Raw genomic sequence first — 16544 nt, forward strand, 5'->3', positions numbered from 1 at the left:
AATGAATGCGAGCTTAACTAAATAATTAAATTACACAAATAAATCACTTACAAACAGTAGCAGCTGACGATAGCTTTGTCGAGGGCACGTTGATTGTACATCTGGAAAAAATCATCGAACCCAACCTCCACACCGTACTCTCCGAAGTAGTGTTGATCCTGAACTGCCGCCATGATACAGTCTCTCTTTTGCCTTGCGGCCTCCAAGTACCAACCATGTAAATTCCATAGTTGGGTTGTTAGAGCACTAGGATTTTTGACCAGAGGGTGCTCGGGCTTATATTTATATACCACATCAGCAATAGCGTAACCTACGTCGCCCATGCGTGGACCGGACACTGAAGCCTGGTCAGATAACACCTTGAGCGGGGCAATTGACTGTGCTTCTTGTTGTCCGAGCTGGGGAACTTGTTTCCCGCATTTCGTCTGCTCCGCCTGCTTCATCTGTGCGGTGTGCATCTTTTCAATGAACCGTTCATAGTCTGAAAGGGGCGGCGGTGGCGGCGGTTCAGGATAATATAAGTTGTCGATGGTGCGCTCAATTTTCCACTTTGGTACGTTCTTCAGAGTTTCCTTCCAGATGTCTGGAGGGGGCTTCAGGGGAAACCGTGCGAACCATGCTTTGTTTTTGGCTTTCACGGCCTCGTCTAGTTCCTCCGGAGTCATCAGGCCTGGTAACTTCGGGGGAGTCTTGACTTTATTGGGTTTCCTTTCTCTCTTCTTGGGAGGAGTCCCGTTTCTTCTGAACTGCAGCTTCCGCTTTGCCGTACCCGTAATGGGCGCATCCGTCGGCTCACTGGAGTGCACGGGCGATGGACTCTCGGCCTCGGGCTCCCTATCTTCGTTGTGGGGTGGACTTGGAGGTGCGTTGGGGGGTGGACTTGGAGGTCGTGCATTCTCTGTACGAAAGTGAAAAAACTATTAAAAATAGGCTTACATGTGGTGCAACATTCAGTAATTGTTGGAGGTGGTGCATTTGTACCTGGAGGAGTCGGTGGCCTTGGCGCCGCGTTAGGAAACACGATGTGTTTCTTCTTCCACAAGATGATACCAAGCTCCATTTCTCCCAGTGTCTTCTCGCCTTCACCTCCAGGAATATCAAGCTCAATTGACTGGCATCCCGGCGTAATTGTTGACAACCTGACACGAGCATGGGATGCTGGAATCTGACCACCATGGTAGGTTGCTCCAGGTTGATTCGGTAAAGCATAGCCTGACGCCACCATGAAGGATATGTTCCCCATTGGCATATGTATCTCACAGTTTGTCTTCTCCGTGACATCATCCATGGGGTAGTGAGGCGCCGACGGTTCGACTGCAGGACCGTCTTCTAGCTGCAGCTACGTGGAACCTACGCTGCTTCTATGCTGAGATGGGACGGCATCTGCTACAGGATCGTCTTCTAATTGCTGCTGATCAGCGTCAGGTGCAGGATCTTCTTCCTCCTCTTCAGTGTCAGGTACAGGGTGTCCCCCTTTCTTCAAGAGAAACGCCACCTTTTCTTCTAATGTCGATATCCGTTCCAGCGCCTTCCTCTTGCTTCTACCACGGCTTCTGTAAGTGCCAAGGTCCGCCGGAAACCCTTGGTTCCACGGGGTAGTGGCTCCAAAGCCTCGTGTTCGTCCCCACTTTTCGGGGTTCCCGAGTGCCTTCGTCAACTCGTCGTTCTCTCTATCGGGAACAAAAGTTTCTATTGCCTTCTCTAGATCTGATACGACTTGTGTTATTTTTTCCGACCATGGTCCCTCCGCAACAATCATCCCAGTCTCAGTGTCCAACGTTGCCCCATGCGCGAACAACCAGAACTTGGACCTATCGGGCGAGTCATGTGTCTGTGGAATGATATTTCTTTTCAGAAGCGCATCTTCATAGCGTCGCCACCTAGGCAGGGCAGTCATGTAGCCACCTGACCCCAAAATATGGTGATATTTCTTCTTCTTCGCATTCTCCGTATTTGTGGCTGATCGGGATGTAAAGACACCCGATTTCTTGTATGCCTTAAAATCAGGCCAAGGGTCTCTTATCTTCACTAGGTGCCCAGTGAAAACTGGATCTTCGTCCTTATATTTCTTCCACAAGTCTTTCTTCCACCTCTGGAATTGTGTGGCCATCTTCTTCAAAGCCCACTCCTCGACTTTCTTCTTCTTATCTTCCGCTACGCTGAAATTTAGCCAGACCGTGTCGCAAAGCACTCTTTTCAATCTGTCATCGACATAAGTAGCTCCAACATTGGCGCCGGTCTTCGGCTTATTCCATTCTATTAAGTTGATCGGGACCAGGTCTCTTACAACAACTCCGTACTGATTTACAAATTTGCGATAAGTTTCTGGGGGTTCCACTGGTTTGCCATCAGCAGCAACTTTATCGATCGAGTACCTTGCAGTATCTTTCAACCTTGCGGCCGGGCCTCGTTTCGACTTTGTCTCAGTACTTGCGCTAGGTGTTCCGGAGGGCACCTAAACGGGAAAATAATGATTCGTTAGTAAGTGCAATACAAATTAATTGTTGCGTCAACAGTGACTTGAGATATACATTGGCAGAGTTTGTTCCGGAGGGCACTTCTGCATCTACTACATCTTCTATATTCTCAGCTCCGTCACCAGAGTCGTTCAAAAATTGATTGCTAAACGCATGTCCACCGTCGTCATCATGATATATGGCCGTTGCATCTTCAAAAATCATCTGGCACATGTATCTTTCCTTCTCCGCCTCACCCATTCCCGCGAGCTGATCGGCGTGCTGATCATGTGGTTCTTGGGGATCCATAGCTCAACACCTGCTAGTAACAAGAATTTAACTTAGCAAAATTATTTACGGAAAAGTTTTACGGAACCGGAAATTTTACGGAAAAGTTTTACGGAATCGTCGGAAAGTTTTACGAAATCGTCGGAATCATCGGTTTAGGGTTTTACGGAATCGTCGGAATCATCGGTTTAGGGTTTTACGGAATCGTCGGAATCGTCGGAGTCACCTCACGTTGCACGAATGTTGACCGACTTCTTGGAGTAGGGGAGCGTCATAGGGGCCGAAAGTGAAAGCTCAAGGAATCGGTGTTGCAACCGTGCAAGTAAAGCAAGAAGAAACAGGTGGCCCGTGATGATGGTAGCCATCACCCATCCCTTTCACTGTCCAATCCATGTCAACTAATATCTCTCTCGATTTTTATGCTAAAATATCAGAGCTCTAGGCGATGTGAATCCTATTTTCTGATTATGTATGCCGCGACATTACAATTTGGAGCTTTGATGCCAAAGAAAGTTCAGGGGACCTTGATAGCGAGAAACACACGAAGAGAGGAGACGAAAGGGAGTTTGACAGAAAGACAAAACGTAGGAATGCCAGAGCAACACGTATGGCGATTTTGACTGAAAAAGTGGGTCTACTAGAATCGTCTTCCTCGCTTTAGCGACATAAATGATGAAGGCGGCTTCAAATCGAGCCGTGAGAGCATCTCTAGCAGGTACGATTTGTACGTCGATAGAACAAATCCCATATAAACCAATTGAATTTACGACAAGGTCCAACAAAATAGCAGCCTCTCCCGTAGAAATGGCCGAGAATATGCATGATCACGTAACTTTTTTTTATAGGATGTCCTATTCGGGCCGGAAAAAAACTAATATCGACGGTTATTATACTGAAAAAAGCTTTCGTCCCGTTTTATATAAAAAGCAAACCACCAGTCCCGTTTTATATATAAACCAAACCACCAGACCGAAAGTACAAGCATAAGTACAAGCATACAACCATATGGATATACGAAAATATGGATATACCATACGTGAAGAAGATGAAGTGGGGCGGCGAGGAGGCGTCGCGAGGAGGCGTCGAGGAGGCGACGGTGCAGCGAGGAGGCGGCGAGGATCGGCGAGGAGGCGGCGCGAGGAGGCGGCGAGGATCGGCGAGGAGGCGGCGGCGCGGCGAGGAGGCGACGGCGCGGTGAGGAGGCAGCGAGGATCGTCGGCCGGCGAGGCGGCGCGAGGAGGCGGCGAGGAGGCGGCGAGGATCGGCGAGGAGGCGGCGAGGAGGCGACGGCGGCGAGGAGGCGGCGAGGAGGTCGAGTCGGCGAGGAGACAAGGCGAGGAGAGACGCGCGGGAAGGCGAGAAGTTGGCGACCCCGGAGAGGTCTAGACCCTTTAGCACCGGTCTGTGTTAACAACCGGTGCTAAAGACCCTTTAGCACCGGTCTGTGTTAACAACCGGTGCTAAAGGGTCCAAAAATTGGACGCGAACCGAACCCACCTTTAGGACCGGTTGTTGTTACAGACCGGTCCTAAAGATTTTTTTCCTTTTTCCTTTTTCTTTTTTCCTTTTTTCTGTTTCCTGTTTTCTTTTTCTTTTTGTTTCCTTTTTCTTTTTCCTGTTTCTTCTTTTATTTTTCTTTTTTCCTTTTTTCTGTTTCCTGTTTTCTTTTTCTTTTTGTTTCCTTTTTCTTTTTCCTGTTTCTTCTTTTATTTTTCTTTTTTCCTTTTTTCTGTTTCATGTTTTCTTTTTCTTTTTGTTTCCTTTTTCTTTTTTCTGTTTCTTCTTTTATTTTTCTTTTTTGTTTCCCTTTTCTGTTTTCTTTTACATTTATTTACAAATTGTCAAAATGTCATTTTAACACTTAAAAAATAAAAATGATATTTATCAAAATGGTCAAATTTAGTGGAAGCTGGTCAAATTTTTAATATTTATTAAAATGGTCAACACAATTACATAAAAGGTTTAATATATTATTACACATCACCAACAACACCCCCTATCTATTTTTCTTCTTGCCTTTCTTCTGATTGCGCCGTAACCATGGACTATCTTCATCATTTAATGGGATGCTTGGATCATCTTTGACTTTGAAGGGAGGAATTTCATCAAATTTATTGTAATCTTCTGACATGTCTGTCTTGTCCTCGACTCTCACGATGTTTCTTTTCCCTGAAAGAACTATGTGGCGCCTTGGCTCATCGTCTGATGTATTCGCTTCCTTATCTTTTCTTTTTCTCGGTCTGCTAGACATGTCCTTCACATAGAAAACCTGAGCCACATCATTGGCTAGGACGAATTGATCATTGCCGTACCCAAGATTCTTCTGATCCACTGTTGTCATTCCGTACTTCGGGTCTACCTTCACGCCTGACAGGTTGAACCATTTGCACCAGAACAAAGGGACCTTAAAGGAAGGTCCATAGTCAAGTTCCCATATCTGCTCCATGTAACCATAATATGTGACCCTTTGCCCGTTGTTGTCTTTTGCATCAAACCGGACGCCACTGTTTTGGTTGGTGCTCTTTTTATCTTGGTCTGCCGTGTAAAATGTGTTACCATTTATCTCGTACCCTTTAAAGGTCAATACAGTCGAAGATGGTTGCTTGGCCAACAAGAATAGCTCATCTTCAACAATGTTGTCATTAATGAGACGTCTTTGCAACCAACCGCCGAAAGTCTTCGCGTGTTCTTTAGCAATGAAATCTTCAGGTTGCTCCGGGTATTCCGAGCGTAAAATATCCTTGTGTTCCTGGATATATGGAGCCGCCAAGCTGGAATTAACTAGAACTGTGTAGTGTGCTTGAGTGAAAGATTGCTCGTCCATACATGTTGTTGATTTCTTTCCTAGCGTGCCTTTTCCACGCAGTCTCCCCTCATGGCGCGACTGAGGAACACCGATCGGGTTCAGGTCAGGAATAAAGTCAACACAAAACTCAATGACCTCCTCTGTTCCATAGCCCTTGACCATGCTTCCTTCTAGCCTAGCACGGTTTTTAACATAATTCTTCAAGACTCCCGTGAACCTCTCAAAGGGGAACATATTGTGTAAGAATACAGGACCGAGAACGGAAATCTCTTGGACTAGGTGAACTATGAGGTGCGTCATAATATTGAAAAAGGTTGGTGGGAACACCAACTCGAAGCTGACAAGACATTGGACCACGTCCTTCTGTAAACTTGGTAGAGTTGCTGGATCGATTGCCTTCTAAGAAATTGCGTTGAGGAATGCACATAGCTTCACAATGGGTACTCGCACGTTTTCTGGCAGAAGCCCCCTCAATGCAATCGGAAGTAACTGGGTCATGATCACGTGGCAGTCATGAGACTTTAGGTTTTGAAACTTTTTCTCTTCCAGGTTTAGTATTCCTTTTATGTTTGACGAGTAGCCAGACGGGACCTTGATACTGCTCAGGACGTGGAAAAAGATCTCCTTCTCTTCCTTGGTAAGAGCATAGCTGGCAGGACCTTTGAAATTCTCTGGATTCATCAGGTCGTCTCGTTCGTGCATACGTTGGTGGTGCAGCCGTGCTTTTGGTGTATCTCTCGACTTCTTCCCATGCACGCCCAGTAAGTTTAGCAGGTTCACGCAAATATTTTTCATCACGTGCATCACGTCGATCGCAGAGCGAACCTCTAGGAATTTCCAATAGGGTAGTTCCCAGAATATAGATTTCTTCTTCCACATGGCTACGTGGTTGTCGGCGTCATTCGGAACAGATTGTGCGCCAGGACCCTTACCAAAGATTACTTTTATATCTTTGACCATGTCATATATATCAGTACCTTTAGGGAGGGTTGGCTTCCTCCGTGTATCTGCCTCGCCTTTGAAATGCTTTCCTTTCTTTCTTACGGGATGCCTGTCTGGAAGAAATCGACGATGCACCGGGTACACATTCTTGCCTATATGTATACTTTCAGTCTCGCCTAAACAGTGTGTGCATGCGCTGTATCCCTTGTTTGACTGTCCTGAGATGTTACTAAGAGCGGGCCAATCATTGATGGTTACAAACAACAACCCTCGTAGGTCAAATTCCTCCTGTTTGTACTCGTCCCACACACGTACACCTTCGTCAGCCCAGAACTCTAAAAGTTCATCAACCAGTGGCCTCAGGTACACATCAATGTTGTTGCCGGGTTGCGACGGGCCTCGGATAAGCACTGGCATCATAATGAACTTACGCTTCATGCATAACCAAGGAGGAAGGTTATAGATACATAGAGTCACGGGCCAGGTGCTATGACTGCTACTCTTCCCCCCAAACGGATTCGGGCCATCTGTACTTAGACCAAACCTTAAGTTTCTTGGGTCACGTGCAAAGTCCTCGTACTTATCGTCGATGTTTCTCCACTGCGACCCATCAGCGGATTGTCTCAACATATCGTCTTCCTTACAGTCTTCTTTGTGCCATCGCAGCAACTTGGCATGCTCTTTGTTTCGGAACAAACGTTTCAACCGTGGTATTATAGGAGCATGCCACATCACCTTGGCAGGAACCCTCTTCCTGGGGCGATCGTCGCCCTCAACATCACGAGGGTCATCTCGCCTGATCTTATACCGAAATGCACCGCATACCGGGCAGGCATTTAAATTCTCGTGCTGACCGCGGTAGAGGATGCAGTCATTGATGCATGCATGTATCTTATGCACTTCCAATCCTAGAGGGCAGACAACCTTCTTTGCTTCGTACGTACTGCATGGCAGCACGTTATCTCTTGGAAGCATCTTCTTCATTATTTTCAGCAGCTTTTCAAATCCCTTGTCAGATATTCCATTCTCTGCCTTCCATTGCAGCAATTCCAGGGTGGTGCCCAGATTTTTCTAGCCATCTTCACAATTTGGGTACAACAATTTTTTGTGATCTTCTAACATGCGCTCCAACTTCAACCTCTCGTTTTCACTTCCGCAGTTTATCTGTTCTTCACGAATGACCTGACGAAGATCATCATCAGACTCATCAACAATGTCCTCAAGTTCAGGCTCGTCTTCCCCCATTTCAGTATCACCGTGTTCACCGAACATAGGATAGTTATCATTATCCTCTTCTTCTTCATTGTCTTCCATTACAACCCCTCTTTCTCCGTGCTTGGTCCAACAAAAATAACTGGGCATGAAGCCTTCTTGCAACAGGTGGGTGTGTATGGTTCTTGAGTTAGGGAAATTCCACTTATTCTGGCATTTTTTACATGGACAAAAAATAAATCCATTCTGCCTGTTTTTCTCAACCACATTGAGAAAACTATGCATACCATTAAGGAATTCGGGACGACGTCGATCACTGTACATCCATTGCCGGTTCATCTGCATTATATAAATTTATCAAAAACCATTATGCTAAATCATCATGACTAAATTAATTAATTAATACAAAAAGTTCATCACACGTTAAAACCAAAGTAGTGTAGTGACCATACATATATAGTTCTCATAAAAACACACACTGAAACCAACCATAAAAACTCTCTCTAATTAATGCATTTAAAAACAACAACAAATGCGATCAAAATCGCAACAAAGGTAACAATTGACCCGACGGCATAATGATACCAAGCCTCTTTACTAATTGCATATTTTCTAATCTTTCTAATCTTCAGACGCATTGCGTCCATCTCGCTCTTGTGACCATCGACGACACCGGCAAGAACCTTTTCCAAGGTCATCTTCTCTCTTTCAGTTTTTTCCAACCTTTCTTCAGTTTTTTTCAATCTTTCTTTCAGGCCAACATTTTCTTGTTCAACTAAGTGTAACTTCTCAACAATAGGGTCGATTGGCATTTCCGGTTCCACTACCTCCTAGATAAAAATATCTATGTCAAGTTGGTCGGCGTAATTAATTGTCATATAATCAGGAAATGAAAATATGTAGTTATAAAAGATAATATACCACATCTGAATCATAGACTGGACGAGGGCCAACGGGGACGGATATCAAAACCAATGCGCTATACATATAAAAAAAATCTTACACAATAAGAAAATTATATACAAGTAAATATGTAAATCATACAAATCAAAATTTGTTTTGGTAAATAAAAACAATAGGCTCACCAAGGTTGTGTCAGTGACGGGGCGATCGACGGTGGTGAGGAAGGGGACAAGGCGCGCGACACTAAAAAAAACCACAAATCATAATTAAATTTGAGCTCAAATTGCATATGTATACATAACAAATGATGAACTCTCTCTAGCTTAGGCATTTCATCAAACACCTAGCTAGCACAACAAAAATGAAATGAGCAAGAAAACGAGCAAAACTTGCAATGCCGGAAGAGGGAATGTTGATGCTAACCGTAGGACCGATGGGTGCCAACAATCTTGACAAATGGTGAAGAAAAATGGGGATGGATTAGAGCTCCCAAGAGGAAGGAGAGTTCAAAAATGGAGTTGAGCTCGAGCTAGAAAAAATGGAGCTGAGCTCGGGGTGGAATATAGGGGTGCTCGGGGAGGAAGGAGAGGAGGGCTTTAGGACCGGTTTGTGTTAAAAACCGGTGCTAAAGGGTCTGACAGCGGGGCCCCGCAGTTGCTGCAAAAATGAGAAAACCTTTAGCACCGGTTTGTGATACAAACCGGTTCTAAAGGGTCTGTCCACTGGGCCCCCCTCCCTGCAGCAAACGGTCCAACAACCTTTAGGACCGGTTTGTGTTACAAACCGGTCCTAAAGGCCTTGCGGCCATTTGCTGCAGGGAGGGGGCCCAGCGGACAGACCCTTTAGAACCGGTTTATATCCAATCCGGGTCCAATGTGGTTGGCTCAATGCCCTGTTTTCTACTAGTGGAGGGTGTGTAGGGAGAGAACTCCTCAACGGTGCCTCCAAGGAGGTGAGACGACATCCACAAATGCCGACACCGTCGGCTGGCAAGCTCTTGCCCGAAAAGCTTTCACCCGCACAGCACCTCTGCGAGCACGCAGGCCTCCCACCAAGCCATCACGCCATGACCACGCAGGAGTCGCCATCAAACCTCGCCGCTGAATAGAACACCAATGGGTCGGACCCGGCCGAAACCGGCCAAATCCGGCAAGCCATCGCCGCTGCATCGTCACAGGAGGACCCCGAGCCCGCCCGCGAAAACTGGATCCAGATCCAGTGGCCGCCGCAACGGATGCAGCCACCACCGCGCCGACCAAGGCCCTCTTCCACCAGTACGGCCCGCAACAAGATCGCAGCCACCACCTCCCGAGGCCGTTGCCCCGGCATCCCGCGTCGGCGAGCCGCCGACCACCACCCCAGAAGCACTCGACGACCTCCCGAGCGCCACGAGCAGACCGGACCCCCCCCCCCCCCCCTAGAACCTTCGGCAGCAGGGCGCCGCCGCCACCGCGGCACATGGCCGGCGGCAGCGGCGGCGAGCGAAGAGGCGGTGGGGGAGCTTCGGCCGGAGGCGGAGTCGCCCCGGTGTCGCCTGGGGCAGCGACACGGGGGAAGGGATAATAGTAGCCTCGTGAAGCTACTTTACTTGCAGATTCTTTGTCTGGTTCTTGATTGCTTTACAAGCAAGTTAGCATCCCCCTCACCAAGCCAAACGTATGCTTGATCTGCAGGTTATCTGTTTTGTTCTTGATGGCTTCAACAAGGCTAGCATACCCCCACTCACCATGCCATAACACTGCTTTGATGTTTTAATCTTGAAGCGCACCACAAGTCCAAATCTGTCCGGCTCTACATCTACAAGTCAGGTGTGTAGAAAACTATAGATGGCTGAATATTGTTGCCTTCTTTGATCTAACCCTTGTAGGAGTATATATAAGAATACATGAGGGATAGAGGCTTGGGGTACAAGACAAGTCACATGTGGTTTAAACTAATTCTATCTCTATCTCCTTATCTCTAAATTAAACCCATTTATACTTCTAACATTCCCCCTCAGTCGTAGCGGAAGTGAAGCGGATGCTTGCGACTGAATTTGAAGTCTGGCGTCTTTGTCATCTTCTCCACCTCGCCATCATTAACTGCGTCTCTGATGGATCGACACCTAGGGCGGTGACTGCCTCCCTTCTGGTGCCTTTTTTCTCTCCTCTATTCCCGCACGCAGTCACAACGGGAGCGGCGTGGACGCTAGTGACGACGCGGATGCTGTTGATTGGAATTGTTGCCGATGAGTTGCTGTAGTACGTAGCCATGTCGTGTCGAGGTAGCCGATCATGGTGATGTCGTCGTGGTCGAGGTAGACGTGGTCGATGTGTGATCGTCGTGGATGATGAAGCCGCACAAAGCAGGAGGCGCAAAACAATACGCTATGACTAAGCTGTAGACGTGGACGATGCACCTTGCGGATGTCAGAGGGTGCCGTCGGCGATGAGTCCACCGGTTTTGCCAAGACCGGAGGAAGCCCATCGAGCACACATCGGTTTTGCCAAAACTGTGTGGCCGTGTAGGGCCGTCACTATAGTGACGCCATGTCGATGCAGTCGTACCGTCGTGGATGACGCGGTTGATGCCGTCGTCATGACGCAATCATTGCCGTCGTCGAGGTTGTGCGTTGCAGAAAAAGCTGTCAGAGGATGCTAAGTGTCCATCTTGTGGACGAGGGATGGCAGTGCGTTGACGAAGATGTTGGTGAAGACCATGTTGATGAAGACTTTGGTGATGAAGTATCGGCGATGGCGTTGCTGCGGCATGTCGACTATGATGTGTCGCTTGAAGGCGTCCCTGTGGCGACGAAGTGTCAATGCCGTGTCGTGCCGCAGAAGTCGAAAAAAAATTGCATCTCTTTCCACACCGGCCTAACGTGTGGATGATACGTGTTGATGTCGCTTCTTGAATATATGCTCGACGGAGATGTTGACTCGTACTTAGCTTTGATGGAGTGGTTCGGGTCGGCCGCATGCAGTAGTTCGTCCTCGTGTCATCGTGTGATCCTCGTCATGCTGCACGTACATGGGTGTTGTCGATCGTGGAGCTGCTGCTTGCTGGGAGATCGCGAACTGGTTGGCTCTCATCCGCAGCGTCGCATCGTTGCGGAGTTGCGGTGAAGCAGACGGAAACAATCTCCATGCCGCGGGGTGTGCGCCGCCCTCCGGGGACTCGATGAAGCCGGTTCGTTCGGAGAGGCCAGTCATGGACGATCCACGTACTGTCGTGGGATGTCAGCGAGACGCCGAGCGTGGGCTGGCTCGTCCGGACGCACCGCACGAGGCCCGAATTTGCTGCTGCACGGTGGCGCGTGGTTTGCCGGTGATATGAGGTTGTTGTCGTAGTTGTGGCCGCATAGGTGCCCTGCCTTGCGCACCGTGGTCGAAGCAGCGGCTCTCTATTTTCACCAGATGTCGAGGGTCGTGAGGATCTACTCTAGGGAGTTTATTTGTGGCTAATTGGATCTAATATATGAATTGAACAAAAATCAAAACCAGGATGTAATGTGGTCTAAAGAACCGATCTGATCTTTGATCAAGACCGCGTGCCGCACCCCGAGGAGAGGAGATTGATCTCCCCGGGAGCGGCGCGCGATGCGGTAGTGGTGGAAGTCCTATGATCGGCTCGTGAGAATAACTGTTCTAATACCATATAGAAAACTAGCTGAATATTGTTGTGTTCTTTGATCTAACCCTTGTAGGGGTATATATAGGATTACATGAGGGATAGAGGCTTGAAGTAGAAGACAAGTCACATGTGATTTAAAGAACCGATCTGATCTTTGATCGAGACCGGGTGCCACGCCCCCAAGGAGAGGAGATTGATCTTAATTTGTTACCCTTCTTAGTTCTCTTGTCAATGCAGATAAATGCACCCATTTTGCGCTGTTCTTAGGACATGTGTGAGAATTTGAACTTTTAATGTCACTAAATCTGAGCTGGATTATCTTCAGTATCCATGGCCTTGATCTCAATTAAGCGTCATCCAAAGCATTGACATCTTGAGCTGGTTGGCTACGATTGCCAGTGTTAACCAAGTATTTTTTTATCTGATGTTGCTTCCACCGATGAGACAAGATGTGAAGTGTGGTACTGCATGTATGTTCCAGTTGTATATTTTGAAGCTGGCAACACATGCACTGTATATTCATATGCTTAAATTCTTAAAATGTTGCCTTCCATCACATCATTTCTAAGGTTTCAAAATTTCTAAATATTTTCCCAGAGGTTACTACCTTGGTAAAAACATAACAAAAATAGAGCCCATAGCGAAGGTCCAATGGCAAAATACTGAAGTAGGAATCCTTGGTTGCACATTAGCTGGGATGTTAAAGCTATTGCTCTATACTGTCCTAATGCATATGCCATAAAACACCCTTATGCATGGGGACCACAGGGAACATTGCTGTTTTAGATTCTATGGAAAAATTAAAAGTTGAGATGCAATCACAAGAAGACTAGCATCAACTTGATTACAAGCCTATCATTAACTTGACTTTACTTGTAGGTTCTCTGGCTCAATCAACAAGACTAGCATTACCCACTCACCAAGCCATGACAGGTGACACAAGTAGGTCACCAGAGGTCCAAATCTAGCCGGATCTAAGCCGATTATAATCCAGGTGCGTTGCCCTTATTTAGGTTTGTTCCTAGGTCTCTTGTTAATATCCTAACTAGCTAGGTTGATAGAAAACTTGAGAAGTTCTCCTGGCCAGGTTTCTCTTTAGTTTTGCTGGGTAACACACGAACAAGGAGGAAGATCAGATCCTGCTACTTGTCATCAGCAACAAGCTTTCACACTCTTGATCATGCCAATGACTCCATTGTTAGGAAAGCAACTTATCTGCATTGAAGGCCCAAGGGGCATATATATATTACACATGACTTGAGGTGCAAGGAAAGTAAACATAGACTAATAAGGACTCCTAGACTAATACTAATAGACTAATAAGGACTCCTAGACTAATACTAATACTTCCTAACACACCCCTCAAATGCAAAGCGTTTGCACTAGCATTGCATTTGAAGAAGTGTAATACTAAAAAAATGATAATGCAAATCCGCGTCTTGAGAGTGTCGTTGTAGCATGAAGAGTCTTCAAAACTTGTCGAGTCACCGAAGGGGATAACGAAGAGATGGCACATCAGAGCTAGACACCGCATCACTTGAAGATACAAGGTAAGTATCGAGAGAAGATGGGTTGTCAAAAGAAGATGACACATCAAGAGGAAGACACTGAAGAAATGGCACATAAGAGGAAAACACCACATCACTTGAAGATACAACAAAAGTATCAAGAGAAGAAGGGTTGTCAAAAGAAGATGGAACATCAAAAGATTAAAGCATTGCCCAGAAAATCATAGTCCACGACAACCGTCGGCGAAAGAAGCTTGGCGGATAAGGCACGATGGACGTAGACCGACAATGCAAAAGAATTCCACACAATCCTATAGAAAACAACAAGGGCAAGTAGGCCACAAAAGTTGCATAGAAAGGATCAGGACCAGAGAAAAGGCCGATGGACAAAGGTATGGTGGAATCGCATGGCATGAGAAAACACAAAATATCAACGGATTTGATGAACGCAGTGAAAAAGGTCAGAGAGGCCAAAACAGCACAGTAGTAGGAGCAGGAAGTAGCTAGCAAAAAGAGCTAACACACGAAGCAGCAAGCATGTAGGCATACGCAGTGGAAAATGACAGAGAGGCCAAAACAGCAGAGTAGTAGGAGCAGGAAGTAGCTAGCAAAAAGAGCTAACACACGACGGACAAAGGTAAGAAGCAACACATGATAGCAGTAGGAGAGTTGCACAGACGAGCGGCAGCCCAAACAGCAAAACAGCAGCACACAGACCCAAGCAACATGTCAGCAAGAAGTAAGGAGAGCCACGCGTGGAGCAGCGGGCAAGCAGTAGAAGGGATCAGCGGCCACAATAGTAGTTGCAGTGGCGGGTTGACGAAGCCTGAACGTGGCGGCGGTCCTTGACCTGGATCGATCTGGATGCCCTGGGTTGACGAAGCCACAGTAGTGGATGCCCGGGTCGATCTGGATGATGCCGCCATGCGGGCATGACGATCACGGTGTACAGGGCCCTGGAGAGGGAGGTCGCGTTGTGCCGGTCCGTCTCGACGGAGGCCGCGTGCTCCGCGCCGCTCGCGAAGTCCTGCAGCTCTTGCCGCACGGGCTTGGCCTCCCGGACTGGGGGCTTGCCGGCCCAGACAGATCTGGGGCCGCCTCGATCTGGGCGGACCGCGGCGCGCCAGGAGGCGCAGACGGCGCTGAAGCTGCGGAGGTCGAGGGAGGGGAGGCGCGGGACGAGCAGCGACGAGATCCAGCAACCAGGAATGGCGGCTGGAGCAGGAACGGAATTTTTTTTGGAACGTGAGGACAAGTTGCGACGTCCAAAGACCTAAACCTAGGCTCTAATACCATGTTAGAAAAGCAACTTATTTGTATTGAAGGCCCAAGGGCATATATATATTACACATGACTTGAGATGCAAGGAAAGTAAACATAGACTAATAAGGACTCCTAAACTAATATTAATAGACTAATAAGGACTCCTAGACTAATACTAATACTTCCTAACATCCATGACAGTTCAAAATCTCTACAATCAAGCTACTATGACAACAGGACCGGCTGAGCCATGAAGATTCTTCTTTCAAGAACAACAAAAGGAGTTTAACAAGGTCGATCAGATCTAAGCTATAACAAGGCAGGTGCATCATCCTTCACTACTTTTCGTGCTATCTTAGGTTGCACTCAGAACAATCTTCCTCGGTGCAAATAAAACACACTTTTGTTGTATCTTTTGAACTTGGCAAGCCTAGTATACTTTGTGGGTGATGCATTTCGATTTCTTTCGACAACATAAAGAGAATAAGATATCTTCTGGAAAAGGACGAGCTTAATTTGTCGGTGCCAAGGTCTGGTAAGCTGGCATGTATTTATGTTCAGGGAATAGTTGCCATCCATTGTTTTCCTGGATAGCCAAAAATATCTGGAACTAATCTCTAATGTCGCTGGTAATAATGCTTGTTGGTAATGGGCAATTGGGCCGAGAAGATGTTCTTTTATTGAAGATCCAATATATTGCAAAATTTCTTGTGCCAATATATTGGCAAATTTCATATGCTCTTCTAGGCAATTCTAGCGTCATAAAATTGATGACTCTTTTTAATTGGAGTCACTGTAATCATGGGAGTACATATTGATTTGCCTAATGCCATGATTTATTATTCATTACTTGTATCTTAATGAACAACTGTAGCTATTGGTCTCTCCATATATCTGGGGTGTTAATGTTGGGTAACGTAGCATAAATTCAAAATTTTCCTACGCATGTTCAGATCTTCCTATGGAGAGACCAGCAACGAGAGAGGGGTAGAGCATCTTCATACCTTTGAAGATCGCTAAGCGGAAGCGTTGCTAGAACGCGGTTGATGGAGTCGTACTCGCAACGATTCCGATCTAGTGCCGAACGACGACACCTCCGCGTTCAACACACGTGCAGCCCGGTGACGTCTCCTGCACCTTGATCCAGCAAGGAGGAGGGAGAGGTTGGGGAAGAAGACCAGCAACACGACGGCGTGGTGTTGGTGGAGAGACGAGGTCTCCCGGCAGGGCTTCGCCAAGCGCCGGCAGAGAGGAGGAGGAAGAAGTGCAGGGCTGCGCCGAGGGAGAGGGAAAACCGTGTCCTCCAAAGGCCAAAAGTGCCCACTATATATAGGGGAAGGGGAGAGGGGGTGCCACCCCTAGGGTTCCCACCCTAGGGGGTGCGGCAGCCCTCCCAGATGGGGGGTGTGGCGGCCAGATGGGGAGGAGGGGGTGGCGCACCCCTCTGGTGGGCCTAAGGCCCACCTAAGTTAGGGTTCCCCCCTTCCCCCTTTTTCTGGTGCACATGGGCTGGGTGGGGGGCGCACCAGCCCACTTAGGGGCTGGTTCCCTTCC

Source organism: Hordeum vulgare, chromosome 7H, assembly GCF_904849725.1.
Source record: "Hordeum vulgare subsp. vulgare chromosome 7H, MorexV3_pseudomolecules_assembly, whole genome shotgun sequence".
In the NCBI taxonomy this organism is placed as follows: Eukaryota; Viridiplantae; Streptophyta; class Magnoliopsida; order Poales; family Poaceae; genus Hordeum; species Hordeum vulgare.